The sequence below is a fragment of the Manacus vitellinus genome, unplaced genomic scaffold (genome assembly GCF_001715985.3).
Source record: "Manacus vitellinus isolate BGI_N305 unplaced genomic scaffold, ASM171598v3 scaffold_30_pilon, whole genome shotgun sequence".
Taxonomy (NCBI): Eukaryota; Metazoa; Chordata; class Aves; order Passeriformes; family Pipridae; genus Manacus; species Manacus vitellinus.
In genome coordinates this window covers 502256-524878 of record NW_021940291.1, presented here as the reverse complement: position 1 = coordinate 524878, position 22623 = coordinate 502256, and the positions used below count along the sequence as shown (strand labels likewise).

Below are 22623 nucleotides of genomic sequence, written 5' to 3'. Positions count from 1 at the left end.
CTCAACTAATAAAGCCATCCTGAAGAACTTGCCATGTATGCAGGGGAGAAGACAAACAGGAATGTGAATTTATAGCTGCAGAACTGAGACACAGAAAGGGAAAGAAATATAAGAAGTGACATAAGAAGTACAAGGCACTACAAGAAATTAAGCCAGATTACTGGAGATGCCAGTGTTCAGAGCCTTAAGCGTAAGACTGTACTTACTCTTAATTCCCAGTCTGTCCAAGTATGGCTACTTCTAAGAGCATGTCTTCAACACGGAGTTAACAAGTTGTGACTAAGTCCCTGTAATTAGTACAAGCCTTGTTCTCACCCAAAATTCCTATTGTGACTGCTAAGGGTATTCTTTAGAGATGGAGTCAGTGCAATTCCGAAGCTCCTGGCAAAATTGCTCTGCTGCTCGAAACCACTGTAACCACTCTGATTTGACCTAGGTTGAGTTGAAGGGAGTTAATGTAGCACTGCAGAGACCTCAGATAAGTGAAATAAACTCTGCAACAACACAGTCGGGCACAACAAATTTCCAGGAATCCACAAAGGCAGGGATAAGACCTAAAGAAGCAAACAAAGATAACTAGGTAGGGTTTTTTCCAGTCCTTCAAATAACTGATTGCCCTGGAGCTGCTATATTAACAAACAAAACACAAGCAAACTACAAAACCATTCCTTACTATCTTCCTTGCAGGGATCAGATGAGTAATCAGGAACTTGCCCCAGTACACCTTTAGTTCTCGATGTCCTTTAACTTCCTGAGAGAACATCCTCTGCTATAAGCCTGAACAAAGACTTTACCTGAATGTCAGTAAGATACTCTGCAGGAAATTAGAAAAGTGGTAGTTTTCAGCACTGTGCAGAGGAGGAGGATTTCCCAGCATGCTGGTTATCAACCCTAGATCTCTCTTCCTCTACAGCACCGCATAAAACCAGCAAAAGCAACTCTTGCACTATATCATCCTTAGCCTTCCTCACGTATCTGGATGGAGGAAAGGCTATTTGTACATGTGCCAATCTAAGTCTTTCAAAGATACTTATCCCCCCTCTGCAGAGTCAAAAGTCATCTGAGAGATCCACTTCCACACTTGGGATCTCTGGAAATAACTCCTTCGGAGAAGTGGGGAATGCATTTAAACACGTAGGCACACAGTTCAGCACTGCCAGAACTGCTATGAATTCAGTGATACACAGTACTTGACAGTGACAGCTCTGTAGGCGTTAACTTACTCATGACCAGCACTTTGATGAAAGCCACTTATAAAAACAGGAAACAAAAGTCAGGTAGATTTCAACTGTACAGCTATTCCAACAGAAACCCAGGGGGTAGCTAGTTTATTCCATTTTTGTCTCCTCTTCCAAAAGACCTGTTACTCTTCTCTCTTACAAGATAATGCACTGTTATTTGCACAGGGCTTGTTCAACACTATAACTGATAAAAGTTGGATTTGCTTCAAAAATGAGGAAAAACAAAACAGAAGGAGCACCCACTCCCATAATATTCTTCCAATAGTACTGAGGTTTACCATTAGCAACATGTACTGCAGCTGCTCAGAAACTGGAACTCCAACAAAATTCCCTTTGGATGGGGAAGACGAGGTATTTCATGGGGAATGTGACCATTGCATTAGCTATGAAAAGGATCATCCAACCATGTTCTCCCTCCTGGAGGATATCCTGCCTAGGTAAGATAAAATTCCATTCGATGGGCTGTCTAACTGCATTGGTGACTCACTTCTGAAAAACTTCTTGGTTGGTTCACTGGTAACATAAGTTCACACCAAGTGAGTGATGGATGGCAGCATCCAGTCAGGGTCCTTGCTTGGTTACTGTCCTAAAGCATGAGAACAGGTAGTGACTTATGACTACCACTTGGACGAGGGGATTCAGCTACAGCACTGCATGGCCTATGTTCAATAATAGACAATCAGAGTAGAAAGGAAATATCTACTTACTACCTACAGATTCACTCTAGAAAACAATTAAAAAAGAAATAACCTGAGTTTCTTTACTTTCATCGTTTTAAGTGTGCGAGTGTGAAAAGTTCTGTGCATATTTTTTACTTCTTGGGAACTAAATCCTGAGAGGAAATACAGTTTTGGAGGTCTTGATTTCAACCTCAGGGAGGTAGGAAGTATCTATCTTGATGTGCCTGGCAGCATTTCACTGCAGTGTATTCAGTTCAGTGGTGTGTTGCATCACTCTGGCGCAGGCAGCAGTCAGCTTTCCTCAGTCTGCTACCTCTTCTATCTGTAAACCAAGGACAAAACTAATCTACTCATCTCAAGTAAGACTTTGTATAATCCTTCAGTGGAAGGGCATTTATGAAGGAAAAGTGTCATTACTGTACTTCTTGTAGTCCAGGACTTTACCCCAGGTAGAGGCACAAGATAGTAACACTTGTAATTACTTTAAGATCTAGAGATTCCCAGCTCTCTAAACAGCAATTTGGTAAAGATCATCCTCAAAAATCTTATAGCAGTGTTCTGCCTCTTTTCCCTTTGAAAGAAAAACAACAGTTCACAGAAATATGCAACAAACCACCTTTTCAAAATTACTACTGCAGCCACTACTGATGGGTGACTCTCCTGGATCTTGTTCATTTTTCATATCCCCACAGAGAAGCCAGAAATTGATATGGCTGGACATGGACTGTACATCTCAATAGTGATGTCACCAATGCATGGTGCAGGAGGATCTAGCAGCCATCATGTCATTAGGAAAGGACAGGTATCTGAACTCACTGGCAAAATAAGAGACGCCAGAAATAGCAGCTTTGCCTTCTTCCCCAGAGCTTTGCCAGCCCCTGGCATGCCTTTTTTGCGCAGCCCTGTGCTTGCAAGCCATGGAACGCTGTCCAGCTCCGAGCTGGCAAGGACAGGGGAGTGGAGAAACCCTGCAGGGGTGTTTGCTTTAATGTACATGCAATTATCAGAAAGCAGGACAAGCTCAGAATAGCCTGTCTAGAGAGGCTTAGAGTTTGTGATAAACAGGAAACATGGAGAAAAACATTTGCTTAATGGATAAAAGGGAAAGGAATAAAGTGAAGCTTTCCTGTCGCACAAAAGCCAGGTCACATCACAGGGTCCCAACCAAAGCCAGGGTTACCTTATGCCATGGTATGTTACTGACTGCATCTTGAAACTGGGGGAAACAGCTGTGAAAGGTTGTGCAGGGCAAATGGAGTTGCATTGGTAACATGTAGCCGTGTGGGTACCATGCAGGTGCCAATTAGAGGTTTTAAAAATCTAGGCAGGAGGCTGATTTGACAGGATGCTCCAGTGATTCAGCTAATGACAAAGTGCAACACGGGGGCAATGCGACCCTTAGAGGGATACATGCAATACTTTGCATCCCTTTCCTCCATCTCTACTTCACTCTTATTCTCACTCAGAGGAAATCACATCTCTCTGGTTTAAGCCCATCTCGTTGGCACAGTTTTCACTGGCGACAAACGCTCTGCTGTCTTGCCTTTCGACTCAAAGGCACACAGGGTGCTAACTCAGAAGACAAGGAGGGCAGGTCAAGGGAGGCTGATAGCTTGTCTCAGTGAAGAAAGTTTCCTTTTTTCTTGCATTCATTTGCTCAACAACAATTGAGTCACTCATGACCCACGTGCTGCTTGAAAAACGAGGCTCACAGCTGCCTCATATTACTAGGCTGTATTTTATCTACCAAACCTGGGCAAGCACTATGCAACAAGCATTAGCTTTTTCTCAAAGAACACCTACAGGCAAAAAGCTGGGGGACAGCAGATGACATTTCTCCTTGGAAGCTCTGAAGTTCACCAGCAGCACACCAGAAAGCCCTCTTGTTCTCCACTGACTCCAGTAGCTCCCATATTGCTCAAAACACTGAAAAGCAAGTCTGGAGCTGCAAAAGTGTCGAGGGGCAGTAAAGCCCTGCAGGCTGCAAATGTGTTGTGCTGTTTTTCCTACTCACAGAGCAAAATGGTGGAGGGATGGTGGGAGTGGTAGGTTTTCCTATGAATATCAAGCTCTCTCTAATGTTGACCCTACTTTGTTTTGAAGTAACTAATAAATCACTTTTCAGAATGCATGGCTGTCCCTCAGTTACTAGAAACTCATCCAGGACATGAACTTTTTCTGAATTCAGAATTATCTAGACTCAGTATGAACTCCAAAGGATGCAGAGATTTGTCTGCTCAACTAACTCCTCAGGCTAGAACTCAGGATGGAAACCTTGTACCAAAGCACCTACTTTCTTCAACATCTGGCCTGCTGTGCAGTAATTTGCATTTCCATGATGAGAACACAGAAAGCAAATTACCCTGATACTTCCCCGCATTTAAGAGGCAAACCCAAAGGTATCACATAGGAATAAACTAATATTAGGTTCTTCGAAAGTTCTGTGTTCCTGCCATAACAGAAATATCACAGCAAAAGACCTAGGATTTTATTAATTTGGTACTTATACTTTCACGGTATGTGGGACTGAAAGTTAAAAATGGTGAAAAACGCCTGGCTTTGGTGAAGACCATCTAGGGAATCTGTTTACTCTTGCCCATAATCACAGAATAAATAGGCTACTTCTGAAATCAGAAGAGAACAGCATTAAAGTTGAAATGGTTTTATATAACAAGAAGCCGTAGGGCCTGTATGTCCTGCAGGGCCATTGGAGTTATCATTCTTCCAAACAGACTAAGCCATTACCAAATCTAAGCAATACCACATTGTATCAATTGCATCCTTAATTTCAATGGAAGCATAAATAGAGTAGAAGTGGAAAACACATCAGGTTTTAAATTATTAAACATAAAAGTATCTTCCTCTGCAGCTCTGAATCTGGCTGACTTTTTACTTAAAATGACCTTTCATTACATTTATCTAAAACTTCTTCAGCAGGCCATTATGGAAGCAAATGGAGAGCCATGGAAGTTTTGCATCTATGGAGAGTATTTCTTGCTGCTATTGTAGCCATTAACCTCACATTTCTGAATATACTGAGCCAAATTCAAAATGTATTGAAGACAACAAAGGACATCAATTAACTTAAGTGGGCTTTGAATCAGACCTTTTAATGATCATTAAGTGGTATTGGGAAGAAATCTTCTTTTACACAATTTTGACTAATTAAATGTTTTAACATGTATACAGGTTTTCTGTTAAGTACTAGTAATTACAAGAAGATTCTACAAAAAGTGGATAAAAGGGGGGGGGAAACTAGACTTAAATCTCCATAGAATCAGACAGCTAGACAATGCTGTACAAAATACTTAGAACAAACAGACAAAATTACTGGAAAGTTGAGCAATTCCCCATTTTACTGAGAGTTCTGTTATGGGCTCATTCTACCACAATTTTTGTTTGCATGTTTATTTCCCCATAAACAAAAATGAAAATAGGTATGTGTCAGAAGCAAGTGAGATGCATATTTGATTTTAAAATTTGCATGTGCAGACTTCTATACCATGAAGCTTTAGGAAGAAAATTTATTTTCCACAAACTACTATTTCAACAGATGTCAGTTTCTACTTGTCTTTTTCCATAGGCCTTTCAGCATTTTTCCATAGTCCCTTCAAAACTGCAACTCTAAAGCTCCACTGGATTTCAAAATTTAGCATAAAGTCTGAGAGTATGAAGTTGGCTGGACAAATACTGTGATAATTTCCTTGGAAATCCCTTTTGTTGGTGCCAACGTGCCTCCACAACAGGATTCTTGGCCTGGCTTGGCCTGGCATACAGATTCCAAGGTCTTGAAGTGACAGAGTTTGGATTCTACAGGTTATATAACCATGGGAAATCCTACCCAGGAATGTCACGGTTTAAGTCTGTAGCTACCACCCGCAGTGCTCCTCAGGGCTCTGCCATCAGCTACCAAGTAAATATGGCACTTTGACTTATCCACAGCGTATGCTTCTTTAAGAAGCATCAGGGCTTCATGCAAGAGACACTGATGGGAGCTGACAAGGAGTGGATTTATTCATTCAGCACTTGAGATTATCTGCTGCCCGGTGGTACACAGCTAACGAGTGACTGACATGCAAGTCTCTGCCAGCAGTCAGCAGAATTGGCCCCTTACACTGGAAGGCAAATAGCCTCCCTGTGCCTCCTGTCACCTTCAGTGAGTGCCACATCCTGGCTGCCATCACTCAGTAGTGCAGGACACAGGACACAAACCAACAGCCACCAACAGTTCTTCAGGAGAAATAACGTGATCTTTGACCTGCCTTTCTTTTTTCCTCCTTATCCTGCTTTTTAATGTTAATGCACGCTGTGCTTTCTATGACTCGAAGCAGAATGTGTGCACAGATTTTTCTTTTCTTATCTTTTCCCTTTTCTTTTCTCTCTCTTCATTTAATTTCTCTTCTTTTATTTTGGAAAGAAGTAACTTACATCCACCCAACCTGGTGTTTATGAGAAACCCACCACCTCCAATCAGCAGCCTCTGTGAACATTGGTATCTACTGCTCCAAAGCAGCACACTCAGTCCCCCTCATGTGATTAGCCTTCCACACTATGTGAGACCTACAGTGCTCACTCCAGATTTAGAACTTTAAGTCTAGTCCCCCCAAGCAAAGCTGTAGGCAGTACTCATCTGCAACTTTTCCTCCCCAAAGGACCCACAAACTTTTGGGGACCTTGTTTCAGGGATATATATGCTAAAAAACTCCTTGTGTAGGAGTGCAGGAAAGGAGTGCAATTCCTAATTAATTTTGCCCCAGTAGAAGTTACTTCTTCTGGAGATAGAAGGTATAGTCCTGAACATTTAATGTGTTTTGTGGACTGCTATGCTAAGCTACAGAAAAACAGTCACTACGCACAGAGGAGAAATAAGCTGCAGAATTAAGGGGTACAGAGAGTTCAGCTTCAAGTAACACAGGTGCAGAGCTTCTTGTATTATTTGAGACATCATAGATTTAATATGGGCAATACCAAACACAACGCTGGAATGCTGGAGACAAACTGTGTGTGAAGAATGCAGGAGATGCTGAATCCCATTAAGGGAATATGGGCAAGCACAAAGGAGGCAGTATAGCACAGCACAGCATAATGTTCTGCCAAAAATATAGTGGGGAGCTTCTGAGAACATTGGTTGAGGATACGATAAGGCAGAGGGACTCTCAGGAGCATCTAGGAATGAGACTGAGACAGTGAAGTGATGCTAACAGTACCAGGGACTGGATCCTTAAGGGAGTCCACCATCAATAGGAAGAGAAATTTAAAAGCACAGTTTTGGAAAAGCTTCAAAGGATAAACTCTCCACCATTTCCTATGTGTTTCAGCCTGCCTCTTTCTCCCTCTTCCTCTTTTTCTCCATTAGTCACACTGGCCTTATTTAGCTCTTTGGCATTGTCTTACACAAATGTCCTTTACACTTTCTCTAATATTCTGCCAGAAGCAATCAATGGCATTGCTGCTATTTCTTTCTCTATATCATTCCTTAGTGGCCATCTCTGGTTCCCTAAGAAATAAGGCAGGTAACAAATGCTCCAGGAGAGGGCAGAGTAGCTGGAGCTCAGCTATTCTGAGATTGGAGGCAAAATGCCAGGCTCCACCTCTGCCCTGCCCTTCTCCATAACAAGCCTAACAACATCATTAATTTCAAAGAGAGGAAAACAGATAATATGATTTTTGTTATTCTACTATATTCTCCTATCATTCCCTTTTGGGTGTCCCTTGACTCTTTAGAGGGATATTTGTATATATTTGTCAATTAGGATCTCTTTTCAGTTGAGTTAATAAACTCAGTGAGATACTAACAGTTTATATCTAGAAGGGATTCTCCAGACCAATAGTCCCTCACAGCTGGCAGTGGCAGAAACAGAGACTGAATCAACCCACAGCCCACCCCTTGGTTTCCAAAATATGCTGTTGAATCACAATTGCACCTATCAGAGGTACATGGTCCCAGACAAACAGCAGCATGGAGCACATCTAGGAACTGTGAAAAGGGCAAGGGCAACACAGATTTACAAAGTTCATGTTTGCACTTTGCTTTGCAGTAAAGAAGGAGCGCTGAGGGGAGGCCTGGTAGCTGCAGGCAGAGGAATCAACAGCTGACTTTCTGCCAATCTGTAAAGCCAGTGCCCAAGCAACCCTTCAGCCCAGTTCTTCTACCACAGCAGGTCAGTAACACTTTCTGTCACCCTGCAGCATGAACAGCAGCTCCTGCCTGATGTGCACCAGCTCTACATCAGCACTTCTACTTCCCATCTTAGGGACACTGATCCCAAGAACTACTTATTCTTATCCGTGATGCTGAAATTAGTCTCCTTTGTCCATAAAATAGGTGCTTCTGCCCACAGTGTGTCTCTACAATATGACCATATCTGGTGTATCTCTGTAATGACATGAACCAGCGCTTCCATTCCAAACATCCCTGCCCATTGATCTATATGTGGGATTATAAGTTTTTAATGCAGATCCATCTCAACCACAAGCATGTCTTTTTGTATCTTGCAAGACAGGGCTGAGAAATGGGAAATCAGCAGTAACCACTCAAACAACTTCATCCCTTGGCTACCTGTTTGGATGTAGCCAACAGCAGATGGGCTCCAAGCCTGTTCTCTCAGCTCTCTGGTGACTCACACAACAAAATTATCTTTGTGGGCTTAGTCTCAGTCCCAAGTGAGGAGTAAACTATTGGTGGACAGTTAAACAGCTACTGTAAACCTTTCCCTCCTTTTGCCTACTGCACCTCAGTTTGGACAAATGGCACAAGCTTTGAAGATCATGCTAACGCTGACACAACAGCTTTGTCTGTGGTGCCTGTCACTTCTTCCATCGCATCAGGGATACAGCAAAGATAGCAACACTGTCTGGGAGCTTTCCACTGCAGTCTAATATGCAAAAGAATGGGTAATAAGGTAGGAATTGTAGTACAAAGCAAGAGGCAGCAAGAGAGAGGAGATGGGGAAATAAAATTGCCTATTTTTCCTCAGCCTTGAGGCTGCCTGTATTCATTCCCTGCCTCTCCTCAGGTTCAGCCTGCAACAGAAGACATTACAGCAAGACTTGTACTCCCTTCAGCGAAGACAACATCTTTTTCTGTTTTGTACAAGCAACAGAAGCTGCAGAAAATTAGTCGATTGCTGCCATCAGCATCCAGGATCGCTCACAGCTGGGAGTTAAGAGATCAAAGACAGCAACGAAGGAACATTTTGTTCCTCAGTTATTTTATCTCTGCTCTTCTCATATCCTTCCCATCACACACCAGTCCTTTATTGCTGGAGGTGCTGATGACATCTTGCAGACTATCGACATCAATATCAGGATCAAGAAATCTCTTGGCAAGCAAAGTTTATACACAGCATTGTAAAGATAGGTTCTTGAGCATCTCAAAACAGGTGATGGGGATAAGCGAAGTCATTCCTTCTCTACACTGTTGAAACCTACTTAGAAAATGAGGACTTAGACATCTCTGGCCATATCCAGCATATGCTCTGGAGCCAAATACAATCATTTTCCACATCTTCCTTATGTTTTCCAATACATTATTCAGTCTGGTCAGACTTTCAGAAGTACTTGGCATTGGCCTATCTCTTTATCTCAAAGTCCATGGGACTCTTACTACTAATTGAAACCAAAGATAGCCAGCAATGATCAGTAAATTCCATCTTTGAGTTCTAGGTCTCTAGAGATGGGGCCTGTAATACAAGGCCTGTCTTGCTATTTATGAATCCATGCCTCAAACATTACTTCTCAGATCCTGCACTATTTATTTCCGAGCCTTTATGAGTTCTAATGATGAATTCTTCAGCTTCACCATAGGAAACCATAGCCAAATGCATTCCCTACCCTAAAACACATCACCTTTTCCACACAGTGGCAATCACTTCTGCAGTATAGAAATCTTCTTCTTGAATTACCTGTGTCACTGCAAAACAACCTATATTTTTAGGACAAGTGGCATACTGCAGTGCAGATGCACCCACCAGCACAGTATTATCACACAGAGATCAGGAAGAGCAAAGAAATTAAGGCATTTTAAATTTGAGGAAGGTGGCATCTTTATTGTTTCTGAAGATGTTGTTGTGGGCCGTGCATCTTTAGAATAGTCCTCTTAAGTGTCATTGTTTGAGTCTCTTCCCATTCCTTTGTATCTGTCCTATGCCTCATATCTATACAGAGTTCACAGCTATTTGGCTTCTGACGAAGAGCAAAGACAGGATGCAACACCTTGGTAATAATGCTGAAGAAAGTGGTAATGACTCAAAAATTACACAGAGGAAGCAACAGGGAAGTTTCAGTGATAAGCAAATTAGGTTAATTCTCTGAAGACAATGGACTTAGCTGGACACACTTACTCCAGTTATTCCTGAAAGTGGCAGAGCATGTGTTCCAAAAAAAAAAAAAAAAAGACAAAAATTTGAAAATTTGGGTTCCCTTAAATCATACCACCTTGGGCCTGTACACCTTGGGATGCTTTGGCACATATACAAGCATTCTGTTTTCACAATCTAATTCAAACTCCCTTGCACTTGCCAAATACTTATAATAACACTTACATGTGCAGATTTAAAAGTGCTCATAAACAATCTGTTGAGAAGATGGCAGGCTAAATTTGAAACCAGCAATATTTGAAATGGACAGCTGGGCTAGATCTACCCACCCCCCACCCCAACTTTTCAGCATTTTCTGCCAGAGATCACATTCATCACTCAGCTGAACTTTGTTCCCAGATGTTTGGAACATGTGAAAAACAACCTGTGAATCACGGAGTTTTCCAAGACTCAGCAATATGGTCACAACAGAGTTTTGGAATGAAAAGGCAAGGGATGCTGTTCATGTCATCCTCTCTACAGAAAGGAAAACCAATTACATCTCTCTACAGAAGACATAATTAGCTCCCTTCTTTCCAATGGAGAAAGCCTTTTCCTCCATGAAAAGCTTATAGTGCCTTCTACACAAATACAGGACAGATAAAAACCCAACCAAAATCTTGCTGAGATGAATGCCATGCTGAGGAAACACAGCAGTAGTCCCAGATATGAGGAAACAGTGCCTGTACTGTGAGGCTCACATGTTGAATCCTGGCTGACGCAAACATATTTGGGAGGAAAGTAGCACAGAGGTGCTCTCCTTGCCCCATACAGAACTCAGTGACTTTGGATGTAAAACCTCAAGATATTTAGGGATAGCTGATCATTACATTAATACGTATATGATGGTGGGGTGTGCAGAGTGCGTCCCACTGCTGTATAATAGGGATTTGTGTGGGGTCAGAAGTTTCATTTGCATCCTGCCTCCTACTCTTAAGCTCATTCCTGCACCAAAATGGTAATAATCCATATGCACAGTTCCTCCTCCAAGAAGGAAATGAGCACTTCATGTACGGTAGTTGCTTTCTATGCTTTGTTGCTAGACACCATGGGACAGCAGGGCAGCACTTTCTTTTTGCTGCTCTCTGCTGGACATGTTTTGCCAGGTCCAAGGAACTGAGGTGAACTAAAGACTTCTGCAAAGCATCCTGGCAGGGTACTCAGGAAAGCTCATCAGAAGTTTGCGTCAATCCTGTCTCACATTTTGTCTGAACACAGACAAATAACATTGACAAGTCCCTTTTGTCACTGAGAGCCCTAAAGTTATTGCTGGGCAGCACTCAGAGAGAAAGGCTGTGACAGCAGTTGATATGGAGCTGTGGTATTTTAGGAGGTTATCTCTCTTCTCTGCAGAGATCTACATAGCCATTAAACAGAGCTGAGGCAACTTTCCCTTCCTTGGTAACAGTCTTACTCCATCCCAAGTGGACAACTTGAGGGTTATCTAGAGTTTTGTCATGTCATTTGGTATCATCCTGCTGCCCACATGTTCCTGTATTTAGAGTAGGGCAATGTTACACATCCAAACTGGGAACCTGTTCTTTATTTTAGAGTGTATTCCTTATGCTATCACAGAAGTCACACAAGAACAACCACATTCTGTCAAATTCTAGAGACTGTGAGAGTTTTTTTCTGACTATTCCTCTTTTGGTTTTGCATTCTTACGCTTGCTAACATTTCCAAACTGTTAACCTTTTCTTCTTTTTTTTACTAAGGCAGAAATTATTTTCCTGGCAATTTTACAAACATTTTTTATTTTCCCTTCAGGGTGGCTGGGGACTTGGAACTTGTAGAAAATGTTTTACTTCCATTTCAGCAAAGGGTTTGAAGTGCATGCTTTAGTCTACAGCACTACTGTACAGTTTAGGGTCTACCTGTAAGCAGTAAAAGAAAGAGAAGTGATGAAAGCAAGTGAGAAAAAAAAAATCATCTTGTAACTTCTGGCAAATCTATAGGAGAGTAACACATTTCATTTGAAATGGTACCCAATGTGAACGCTTTTGGTGGCCAACCAGGAAGTGGGGATAGTCTTTACTTCTGACCCATTAAACACGCATTTTGCAAAGCTACTTTTTTGATAAGATTCCTTTGGACATGTCTTCATTTACTGTCATCTTCTTTCTTCTGTAGGAACAGTGACTTGTTTGAGAAACCTGAGATGTCTCCATAGGGTATAATTTAGCACTCTCCAGGCATGCCAAGATCCCTGAAGCACTGTTGTGTCTCTCTGATCCCTCATCCTGCTCATGATCTGCAAACGATCAGTCACATAAGGCTCACAGGAGAGGAGGTTGCTGCCTACCTACTGAAGGCCTGAGTTCGTCAGTTCTACCTTCAAACAAACAAGCAGAAGCTTCACTTAGGGAGAATATATAGAAGCATACAGCTCTGATACACTCTTACTAAGGAAATATGAGGCAGCTCTTTACATCTGAAACAGGAAATAAGCAAAAAGAGAAAAAAATCAAACCATCCTTCCTTAAAAGTGTTCTGAACATTTTCAAATAAGACAACACTCCTGAAGACAGAAAGAAAATGTGTAGTGTTTAGTCCTGTCCTTTCCCTGACCTGAACTGTAATGGCCATTCCTCATCCTCTTCCCTGACAAGCGTACATATTCTCCAGGACTCCAGATGGAAGTCAGCACCTCCATTCAGCTCTTTAGTGGGATCACTCCAATGGTGGCTTCGTATAGACCTGAGGATTCACTTGAACATCCAGTTTGCAGCAAGTTTCCTTTTTCTGGAAGAAGTGTCTGATGTTGCAAGTGAACCCAGAACCTCAGAGGTGAAACAGGACTGCAAGAATCTACAGAGGGTTTACATGAATGAATGAGTTTGATTCTCAAATGTAGGCCAGAAGCAGCCTGCCCAGCCTAATATTTTCTCCCTCAAACTGTTTATTCAACTAAAAGGATTTTCAGACGACTTGAGGGGATTGCCTTCATGGGTGAGTGTGCATTTTACCAGAAGTCCTATTGGCAGAATGACTTCTATTATATGAATGTTGGTTCTGTTGCTCCCACTGCATGCTGCTTTTCTTGGCCTTCTGGTTGTCTCCAAATCCTGTGCAAACTTTCCCTTCCACAGTGCACCAGGGATGCAGTAGATGTATAAACTACATACTTGAACAATCACTTTACACGTCAAGTGCTGCCAAACACTTTATTGTGCAGCTTAGGAGGATATATATATTTACTGCTGTTCTACTACAGAAAACCAGGGTGCCCTTCTAGAAATACCCTCATTTTGGTTGAAATACCACCTACATTTTATAGGAGTGATCCCAAACCAGCAAAAGGAATCTGGCAAGGGGTCAAAACAGGATTTGTATTTTATTTTTAATCAAGGCTGGAGTATTTCCTTCTCTCCATTTTCTCTTTCCCTTATGACACTTCTTTAAATAGAGTTTCTTTCTCCAGCCCCAAACCCACCTAATGCCAAGGGGTCAAGCTATGTTTCTCAAGTCCTTTGTTCACCGGAGCAGTATGGGGGCGTGAGATAAGTCTTTGCCAAAGCCACCAACGATTAAGACATCAGCACCATTAAGAGCGGCTGCCTTCCGTGCAGTCAGCTCTATGTGAGCCGCCCCCAGTCCTCTCTGTGCCGTACAGAGCAGCCAGCCTCTCCCTGGGGGATCCCCACAGCCAGCTCTGACACAGGGCTTGTGTTCTGCTCCTCACATCCAGCCTGCCTGCTCATTAATCATTCGGGATGTGACTGCTTCTGCCACAGCTGCCAGACACCTAAAGACTGAGGATGTTGTCTCCTCCTTGCTACGCAATGCTGTTCTCCCTTCCCCAACTGCTGTTAAAGGGAAACATCCTTTTTCTTTCTTTTTTTTTTGTGTGTGTGTGTGTGTGTGTGTGTGTGCTGTGACAGAGGAATATAGGTTCCGACCTTAAAAACAGGAAAAGGGATTGTACTGCAGTCCTCTCAGTGGTTGCAACTGGCTTTTGGTTACACTGATGTTCTAGCAGAGTCAGGGTACTAAAATGTATGCATGGAAGTAACCTTCTGTGCAAAAGGCCACTGTAACTCTTGCAATTGGACTAAGGACTCTGGTGCAAGTTTCCCACCCAGGTATGCCAGGGACACATGGAAGTGCCAACTGTCAGGTGAAGCACCACCACCATTCTCCTTCAGTCCCTGGAGTACAAAACCACAGTAAATCAAAAGTCAGAGCATTTGTGAGGCTCCTCTCTCTTACCCTTAGAGGCAGGTGACTTTATCTCTACTTCCTTTAATGCAGCAGAGAGACTTGAGAAAGCAGGCTGTGCCCTTCAAGCTACTGACAGATGTAACTGCTTGGCAAAATGCACTATGTAATACCTAAAGGAAAGTCCTCTTACAGTAATAGCTTTTCCAAACCAGAGATCAGTCAGCAACTAGAACAGGACTGCCAAGCATTCCCAAAATGTGCGGTGCAATCCCATTTTTCAACTAATCAACAGAAAAATGAGGGAGCTGCACATGACCTCATGTGCTGGTGCAAAGCAGGTGCAGTGATGTCAGAACTTCTACTGCCTGTGCAGCACTGGCTGAGCACAAACAACAAACAACAACAACCCCTTCACTGTCACAGATGACCCTTACAATGTGGGTATTTTGTCCTACAGGACAAACAGTAGGAATCCAGAGAGAAATGAAGAAAACAAACTGCTTTCCAGAGACTCCTAGAGCAGCTTTCATGCCCTTGGGGCACTCCTACCTTCACACAGGACTTGGCTGGTACAACTGCTCCATTACAACCCAGTGAGAGAGGATTTAATGTTTCTTTGATGGTGACTTTCACCTGCATCCATTTTTTTGCCTTCAGTGACACCCTTCCCTCCTGCCTATCCCCAAACAGCCCAAAACATCTCTGGGAGTGGCCAGGTGCAAGGTGGTCTATTCGAGAATGATAGTCATCCTTTTTGTATTTCGTTCCTTTGTCCTTTTCAAGCAAATTATCTTCAGGACCCTGGAACATGCAATCACTTCAGAACAGTGTCACCATCACACAGACAGCAGCCCCAGGCCCTGGGGGGCATGTGAGCAGGCTGTATTAGAAAGCATCAGCACTGAACACCTCACTGGCACATCTTCCTCACTGGAGACTGCTGTCAGCCAAGTGACCTCCGTCCTAATGTAACTTAGATCAGGTCTTTGATACCTGATACACCCTTTTCATTCCCAAGAAAAATATTCTTCAAACTGGAGCACAGGGATTTCCTTACATTAGAATTAAGGATCTTTCGGTCTCTTCTTAAATGAGCTTTTTTCCCCCCAAAATGCAACCAGTATAATTTTTTAAAAAATCACCATTGAGAAACACTAAAAAGCTTTCTGTAATACTTCTTACAGTTAGTATTTGCTTCCCTCTGGGAATCCAGCTGCTCTCAGTGGAAGCTTTACCAGATACCGACAACTTCCCCCATCAGAGATGCTCTTAAGGAAGGATATTTCCCCTCTGGCACCTCTCCTGCAGGTGGCAGCAGCAGGTAATTCCCATGGTTTCAAAAGGTCCAATGATTTTGGGTGCTCTGCACTGAAGCACTCTGGTGACAGATTTTCAGTGCTGAATTACCCACATTTAAGGTACTAGGAAGAATTCCATTTCCAATGAGGAACAATACAAAAAATTAGATTTCCAAGTTGTTCAGACATTATAGTCAACTGGGTCTAATGAAAATCTGGTCTAAGGACCAAAGCTGAGACCTTCTGAAAGTCTTTGCCTATGCCCTAAATTTTGGAGGTGCTGAGAGGCTGCTGCTGGGTTCCACTGAAGGTGGGAGCAGTCAGTCTCATTACAGCAAATGTTTTCTACATATTCCTCAAGAAAAGCACTCCAAATACTGGACACATCTATACTGTTTGGCATAAATACACATCTGAAATAGAGAGAATACTAAAATGAAAGAAAATATGCGGTACCTTCTAATGCACAAATATACATAGTTCCTAACTTGAATTTAAATTATGTACGCATCTAAACCCACCTGTGGCACATCTCCAAACAAAAGTATAACCACCTAAACTCTGGAAGTTTCATGGGGTGGGGTTAAAGTTGGAAGGATTATCCAAAATGATATCCGAAGGAAGCTGTAAAGCCATCTCAGGATCTCATAACTTATTCTGGAAAGACTCTGGCAAAAGGCATCACCAATACTGGCTTGCTCTGACAGGGTAGGCTGTGAGGCTGAGGTGATGATTCTTGATTCAGAAATTCTAGCTTCACTTTCTGATTTTCTTAAAAGCTTTTGTACTGGATGGGTTACTTAATCTATCTGTGCCATAGTTCAGTTTTTACAGAATGGAGACACTAAGATATTTGACTTTACCCACATTTTCCTACATTTTCACATGCACTGCCTGTTTAAATCTAAATGCTTCAGGTCAGAGATGGTCCCTCACTGTTTTTAAACACAGCAACAGTGTTTGATATGTGCTAAGACACACCCTCTGACAAACAAAAAATGACATTTCGAATGTCACCACTAATTCAACTTACAGACTGCACAGAACGAAGCAGTGGGGGATGAAGTCTGCAATATATCATATGGAGCAAAATGTAAGTTCAAAGCATGCTGCCATGGCTGAGCACCTGATTATGGCTGGTACTGGTGCCCTTCTCTGCTGCCCTGGCTCCATGCAAGGAATCTGGAGTCAGCAACTGTCCTCAAGTAAGTCAGAAGCAAGCACAGGCACTGCACGCCCTCCAAGCACAGGAAAATACAGTGCCTTGTAAGCTGGTAGTGGGGGCAGACAGTATTACAGGTGGACTAGAAATAACAGAGCAAGCTTCGTGCTGAAAAGCAGGGAATCTTTGTCATGACAACAGAGAGAGCTGTTAAACTATACAACATGCACAGGGAACATAAAGATAGGCAGTATACTGGCAGGACTGCAGCAGTGAATGATGGTTTATTTTTAACAACAGTTTCTAAAACAGGAGCTGGTGATTTTGTTTGTTTGTCACTTTTTATTTCATTCGATCCTCTAGATGGATACTAGTTCTTTTTCCAAGATACTTTTTTATTTATTATTGCTTCTCCTTGAAGCAGGGACTGCAAATGCTGTGGTAAGTAGCCTGAAAGGTTCACTTCGTTTCAGTTGCTGTTTCCCTAAGTGCTTCTGTGTCCCCCGCTGAACTGCTGTTTTGTAACGCAGTGGAGGTGGAGCACACTGTGGAGATGTTCCACAGCTCTCCTCTTGCCTCCACCAGACCACAAAAGAACCATTTCTCCTCTCTCTTCCCTTCACCCTTCCCTTCCTGTAAGGGGACAAGAGCAACCAAGGAAGAAAGATGTACCATCACCTTCTTCAGGCGTTTTTGCACCGACTAAAATCTTGCAAATCTAAAGCATTAACTAAACAGCTTCATGCTTCGCTCCTGTCCCATGTCCTTCAGGGTGCATGAACACACCTTGCTGTGGACTAACAAGCCACGCAGCAAACACTTCACGTTGTGGACTAACTTCGGGGGAGCAGAGGATCCAGAGCTGCAGCTCAGTGGTCTGAGGAAAAAGCTCTACCAGTTTGTCCCCCTTAATAATGGGCAGTGAGCATAGAGGGCAAGCGTGACTAGGTAGGAGAAAACGGGCTATCTAGGGAGTCATGCAATGCAAGTGCTGGGCTTTGCAGTCTGTAATAGGGGTGAGTCAGACTCTGAATTGCTGTGCTGCTATCTTAGTTACAGTAGATGCTAATTCAGCTGGTCAGGTAAAGTGTGCTTTTAGGAGGCTAATACAAGCAAGCATATTGAGGCTCTGGGACTCTTCCAGGCTTCATAGCTGTTCTGACTATCTTATAGGGAACATGCACTTGTGAAACACAAATCGACAGCAGGATCTGGAATATCAGCCTCCTTTGGAGTTTTCTGGGATGGGGGATAACACAAGACTTTGAGCTGTTTGGCAGACTAATGGGGCAGCTTATTCTTCTGCGGTGCTTTCAGAGGTAGCTGGAGGCACTGCAGTGAGGAAGGTCTCACTTTCAAGCAGGCACCTTCCACCAGCTTCATAAAAACATACAGGGAAGCTTTTAAAAGACTGATTTCCAAAGAGGGAAACATTCTGACAGAATGACACTGCTCCCTACTCTGCCTCTTTAGTACCCATCAGGATTTGAGGGTTTCCATTAAAGGACAAGGTGTCCAACCTAAAGCCTAATGCAATGAACTCAAACTGACACTGGGGAGCACTGGATCAGACCTATGAGCCTTTTGGACTCGTAGTGTCACTTCTGCAAACTCTTAGCTGGTGTCTCTAAATGGAGGGGAGGTGAGGAGGTAGCAAAGAGGGACAAGACTCGGTACCTGCCCTTTCCTGAAGAGATAGTTAACGTGCACTGAGGAGGGAGGCAGTCCTCTGGGTGCTGGTGCACAAGGTAGAACAGACATGGTTCTTCTCTTTGGTAGCTCTGTGGACCTGCAGTGCTGACAGTGACAACAGCTTGTCGCTGTCAGCTAACAAAGCAGCTACAATGGCAGTATGCTGAGAGAAGACCTAGCATGCCATTTTTAGGGTTAGTTTATTCTGATTGGAACTGTACTCTGGTCCCGTGGGACCCGACCCTTTCCACTGAGTTTTCTGGAGGGAGCAAAGGAGCAGAGGTGAGACTCTCAGCCGAGACATCAGAGCCAAGCTGTTCTCTGAAACGCTCTTTGTTGCCGTCTCTTCGCAAGCCTGCAGCCTCCGCTCCCTCCTCCCCTTCCCAAAAATAAAGCTCCATGATGTAAAAACATTCCTTTGGGGCTGGAGGTGGAAAAACTAGGACACCACAGTTTGAAAAACGCTCAGCACTGCATGAAATATTCACTATCAACCGAAACAGGTTTACCCGGAGGAGGGTATGATGAAGAAGGAACGGGGAATCAATTTCACTGTCCTATGGTTTGTTATTCTGGCTGCCTCTTCTCCTCTCCAAATAAGCTAAGCTTTTTGGAAGCTTCTGTCTGACCCAATTCTCATTCCCTCACTTTTCAGTCCCTCTATCCATCCTGTTTTATGAGCAAATAAACATGCATCCTAAAGGCATCCTTGCCCAATCCTAAATACTGCTGCTTTCCTGAACAGGGCCAATAACGTAACAATTCATCAGAGGAGAGCACACGTGCAGCTGAGCGATCCATCAGCTCAGCACCAGGGGATGGGAACTGAGCCTGCTCCTGTAAAGAGCCTTCCTTTTCCCTTTGCAGGGCCTTCTTCCCTACTCTTCAAACACTGCATCCCATGATGGGGTGTGAATCAAAATACTTCCTTCTATAACTGATTGCCATGGTTTTTATTCTGGGGTTTGCTCAATGCAAATGACAGGAAGAAACCTGGAAAACATGGAAAGCAGGAGAAAAGGCTTTGCTGATGTATCAGCTTCATGTGCTTGTATTCTACCTTCTGCAGGTACAGGTTTCAGTGCAGCCCCAGTCTGAAGCAACATTAACTGTATGAGTGCATCCAGCCACACAGGAAATTCAGCCACATCACCAGGGATACGACATTCTAAGCAATAATGAGGTGTTCATACAGTGCAATGGGAAAAGGGAAAAGATCAGTAGAGGTGATGAGAGGGATGACATGAACTAAATCCGTGGTTCCCCGTGGGTATCCTGGGATGTGAGACCAAGGTAAAACCAAAATGCCCAGGCAGAGCTGTAAGGGAGGAAGATGATGTTTGTCTGCCTGGGATACAACTCCCAAACTCTCATAATGCCTGACAGGAGCTTAATTCCCCCCAGGATTTTCATCACTCAGTGCATTCACACAGCACATATGGGAAATCACACATTTAATTTTTTCAATGAGCTCTCACACAGAATGGGGCTTATACACAAAGTCCAGCTCCCATACACGAACAGCTTAAAAAAAAAAAGCTATGAATGAAAGCTAATCTGCAATGAATACATTTTCCACTCAACCAAACCCCAAACACATTTTATGAAACAAAGGAGCTCTTTAAATGCTCCAAAGGGCATGTTCCTAATGGCAAAGAGCATGTGCACCCAATACTTATTCCACTAGAAGTGAGTAAGGAGCTGTATGTTTCTACCAAACCAGGGAAACCACAGAGAACTCATCTGGATGCACAGTACCTTCTCCCACCCTCACAGCTGGAGCTACTTTGCTCACTTGTGTTGTATCCTTGGTGGGATTTCCCAGGCCATCCCTTTGAGAACTCCAAACAGCCCCAATGGGACTCAAGTTATAACCGAAAAAAGCAGCAGTATGTGCAATTTGGATGTGTGAAGTTGTTCCCAAGTTTAATAATGTTATAAAAAACATTGTTCATAGTTTGCCAAGATCCCATTTAACAGATGCCTTTTTTTGATACCTCTAAGTACAAAACCAGGCAGTTCTAGCCTTACTGAGACTGGGAAAGCAGTCTAGCCTTATTGACACTGGGTCTGGCTAGTCCAGAGTTTTCCCCACAGATGCCAGCAGCTATTACTTATGGAGACACACTAACAAACAGAGGAGTTTCTTTCCCTAGTTTATCTACCACTCTCTCCTTCTGTAAGGACCACTTGACTTGGAATGTCTATCCAAACAGCTAACTCTTGAACCTACACATGCTTTAGGCTCCCATTATTTTGCAGTTTCACAATGTAGTTTTTGTTCATTTTAACCCCCTCTAACACAATCATGTAATTATTTCCCACTCATTTAGGAAGATCACTTGCTAATCACTTCTCAAAACCAATGTTCTCATGATAGGCCTATGGTCAACAGAAGCCAGGACAAGGACTCACATTTCAAAGTATTTGGGAAATGAGATGAAGGCTACCACCTAGTAACCATTTTTAATCTTTATTTTCCCAAGGAATTAGCTCACTTCAAGAATCCCACTCAGTAAAAGCAACTGTGTTTTCTGCTCTGTTCAGTGAAACTATGCAATAAATGACTGTATATGTTTGTCTTTCTTTTTTCTCGGCAAGGACAAAGAAATCCTTTCCTATTCATTAATGGGAAATTTCTAAATGACAATGTGTTAGCTCTCTTCACTAATGCTTTTCTAGAGAAGTAACCACTGTAAAGAGAAGAAGAATCTGTAATCAGTATCCGATTACAAAAGACTAAACAGATGGATAACATAAATGCCATGTCACGATGGAGGAAGAGGCTTGGTGAAGAAAATTCACAGATGAGCTCATATTTATACCAGTGAATTAAGCTGATAAATATTTATTACTTAAAATGCTCAGCAATAAAGATCTAGTTATTTTTACTACTTGCTGATTGTATTTGCTTTTAGAAATAAAACTGCCCTTTATGACATGAAAATTTGCTCTTTTACTTTAATTAAAATATCTGAGAACAGTTCTTAAAGGGGTGCTCCATTTGATAAAGGTCAGTTCTGTGCTGTGCCCCCAGAGGGCTGCAGCGGGAGGTGCCATCAGTGCCAGCATCAAGGAAGACCACCAGCTAAATAGCAGCAGTGTATCTGATGAACTGTACAGACAGATCTCTTCAGACTAGACTCCTCACCAGGGGATGGTGTATTTGTTCTCTATACAATGTCAGGAATATAAAGAAGTCAAATGGCCACTGTTCCATTCAAAATTACAATCTCTGCTGATACAAACAAGCAAAGCTTTACCACCTGTGTGAACCACTACGAAGGTTGGTTCTCCTGGCTTCTGCAAGAAAAAGCAACAATGCTCCCAGGGGTTTACAAACTGCTTAAAGAGACACTGTCTAATTCCTACATACTCTGCAGAGCTTATTAAAATCCTCCAGGAGACAGCCACAAGCACAATTAGAGCTGGTTCCAGTAGCACACAGCTGCATCCTGTGATAAGCAGGGGACTGAGTGCACAGCAACACAGTCTGACTCAGCCAAAACAGCTATCAGAGGGATTGATCATCACTGTCTTCCCTTCCACTTGCGGCATGCTGTCACTGTGCTGGCAGCAACAAACTTCATAGGGAATAAGCACACCTGGGATAGGGCAGAATTTGGCAGGCACCCGGAACTCAGCAGATGTCAGGTGTTTCATACTGCATGCATTTTCCCTAGAAAGTCAGTCCATTTGGATAAACATTCACTGACATAAACGGAGACACCAACCCTGCTCTCTTCCACCTCCTAGCTGCAATATTTGGGAAGGCCTGGCCACCATTTATTTATTTATGAGGAACGTTCTTTGAAAGAGGATCTACATACACCCTTTTGTCTCCAAGCAGGAATCATCACTGCATATTCCTTCAGCAACAGCTGGTGGTTTCCCTTCATTCACTAACAGCTGACACAGAGGGCAAGCTGACCTGACTACCTTGAACTAAGGACTCTATGGCATTTCACTAGTCAAAGGGCCCAAATGCTTTTGTGCCCTTGTGTGCAGGTTAAAACCACAAGAGTTTGGGGT

At 42.9% G+C, this 22623-nt stretch overlaps 1 protein-coding gene across 11 annotated transcripts in view; it reads right to left on the bottom strand.

Moving 5' to 3' along the window:
• BRSK2 (BR serine/threonine kinase 2) overlaps positions 1 to 22623 on the bottom strand; it is a 316083-nt gene that overhangs the window by 108366 nt on the left and 185094 nt on the right. The gene's annotated exons all lie outside the window — the stretch shown is intronic.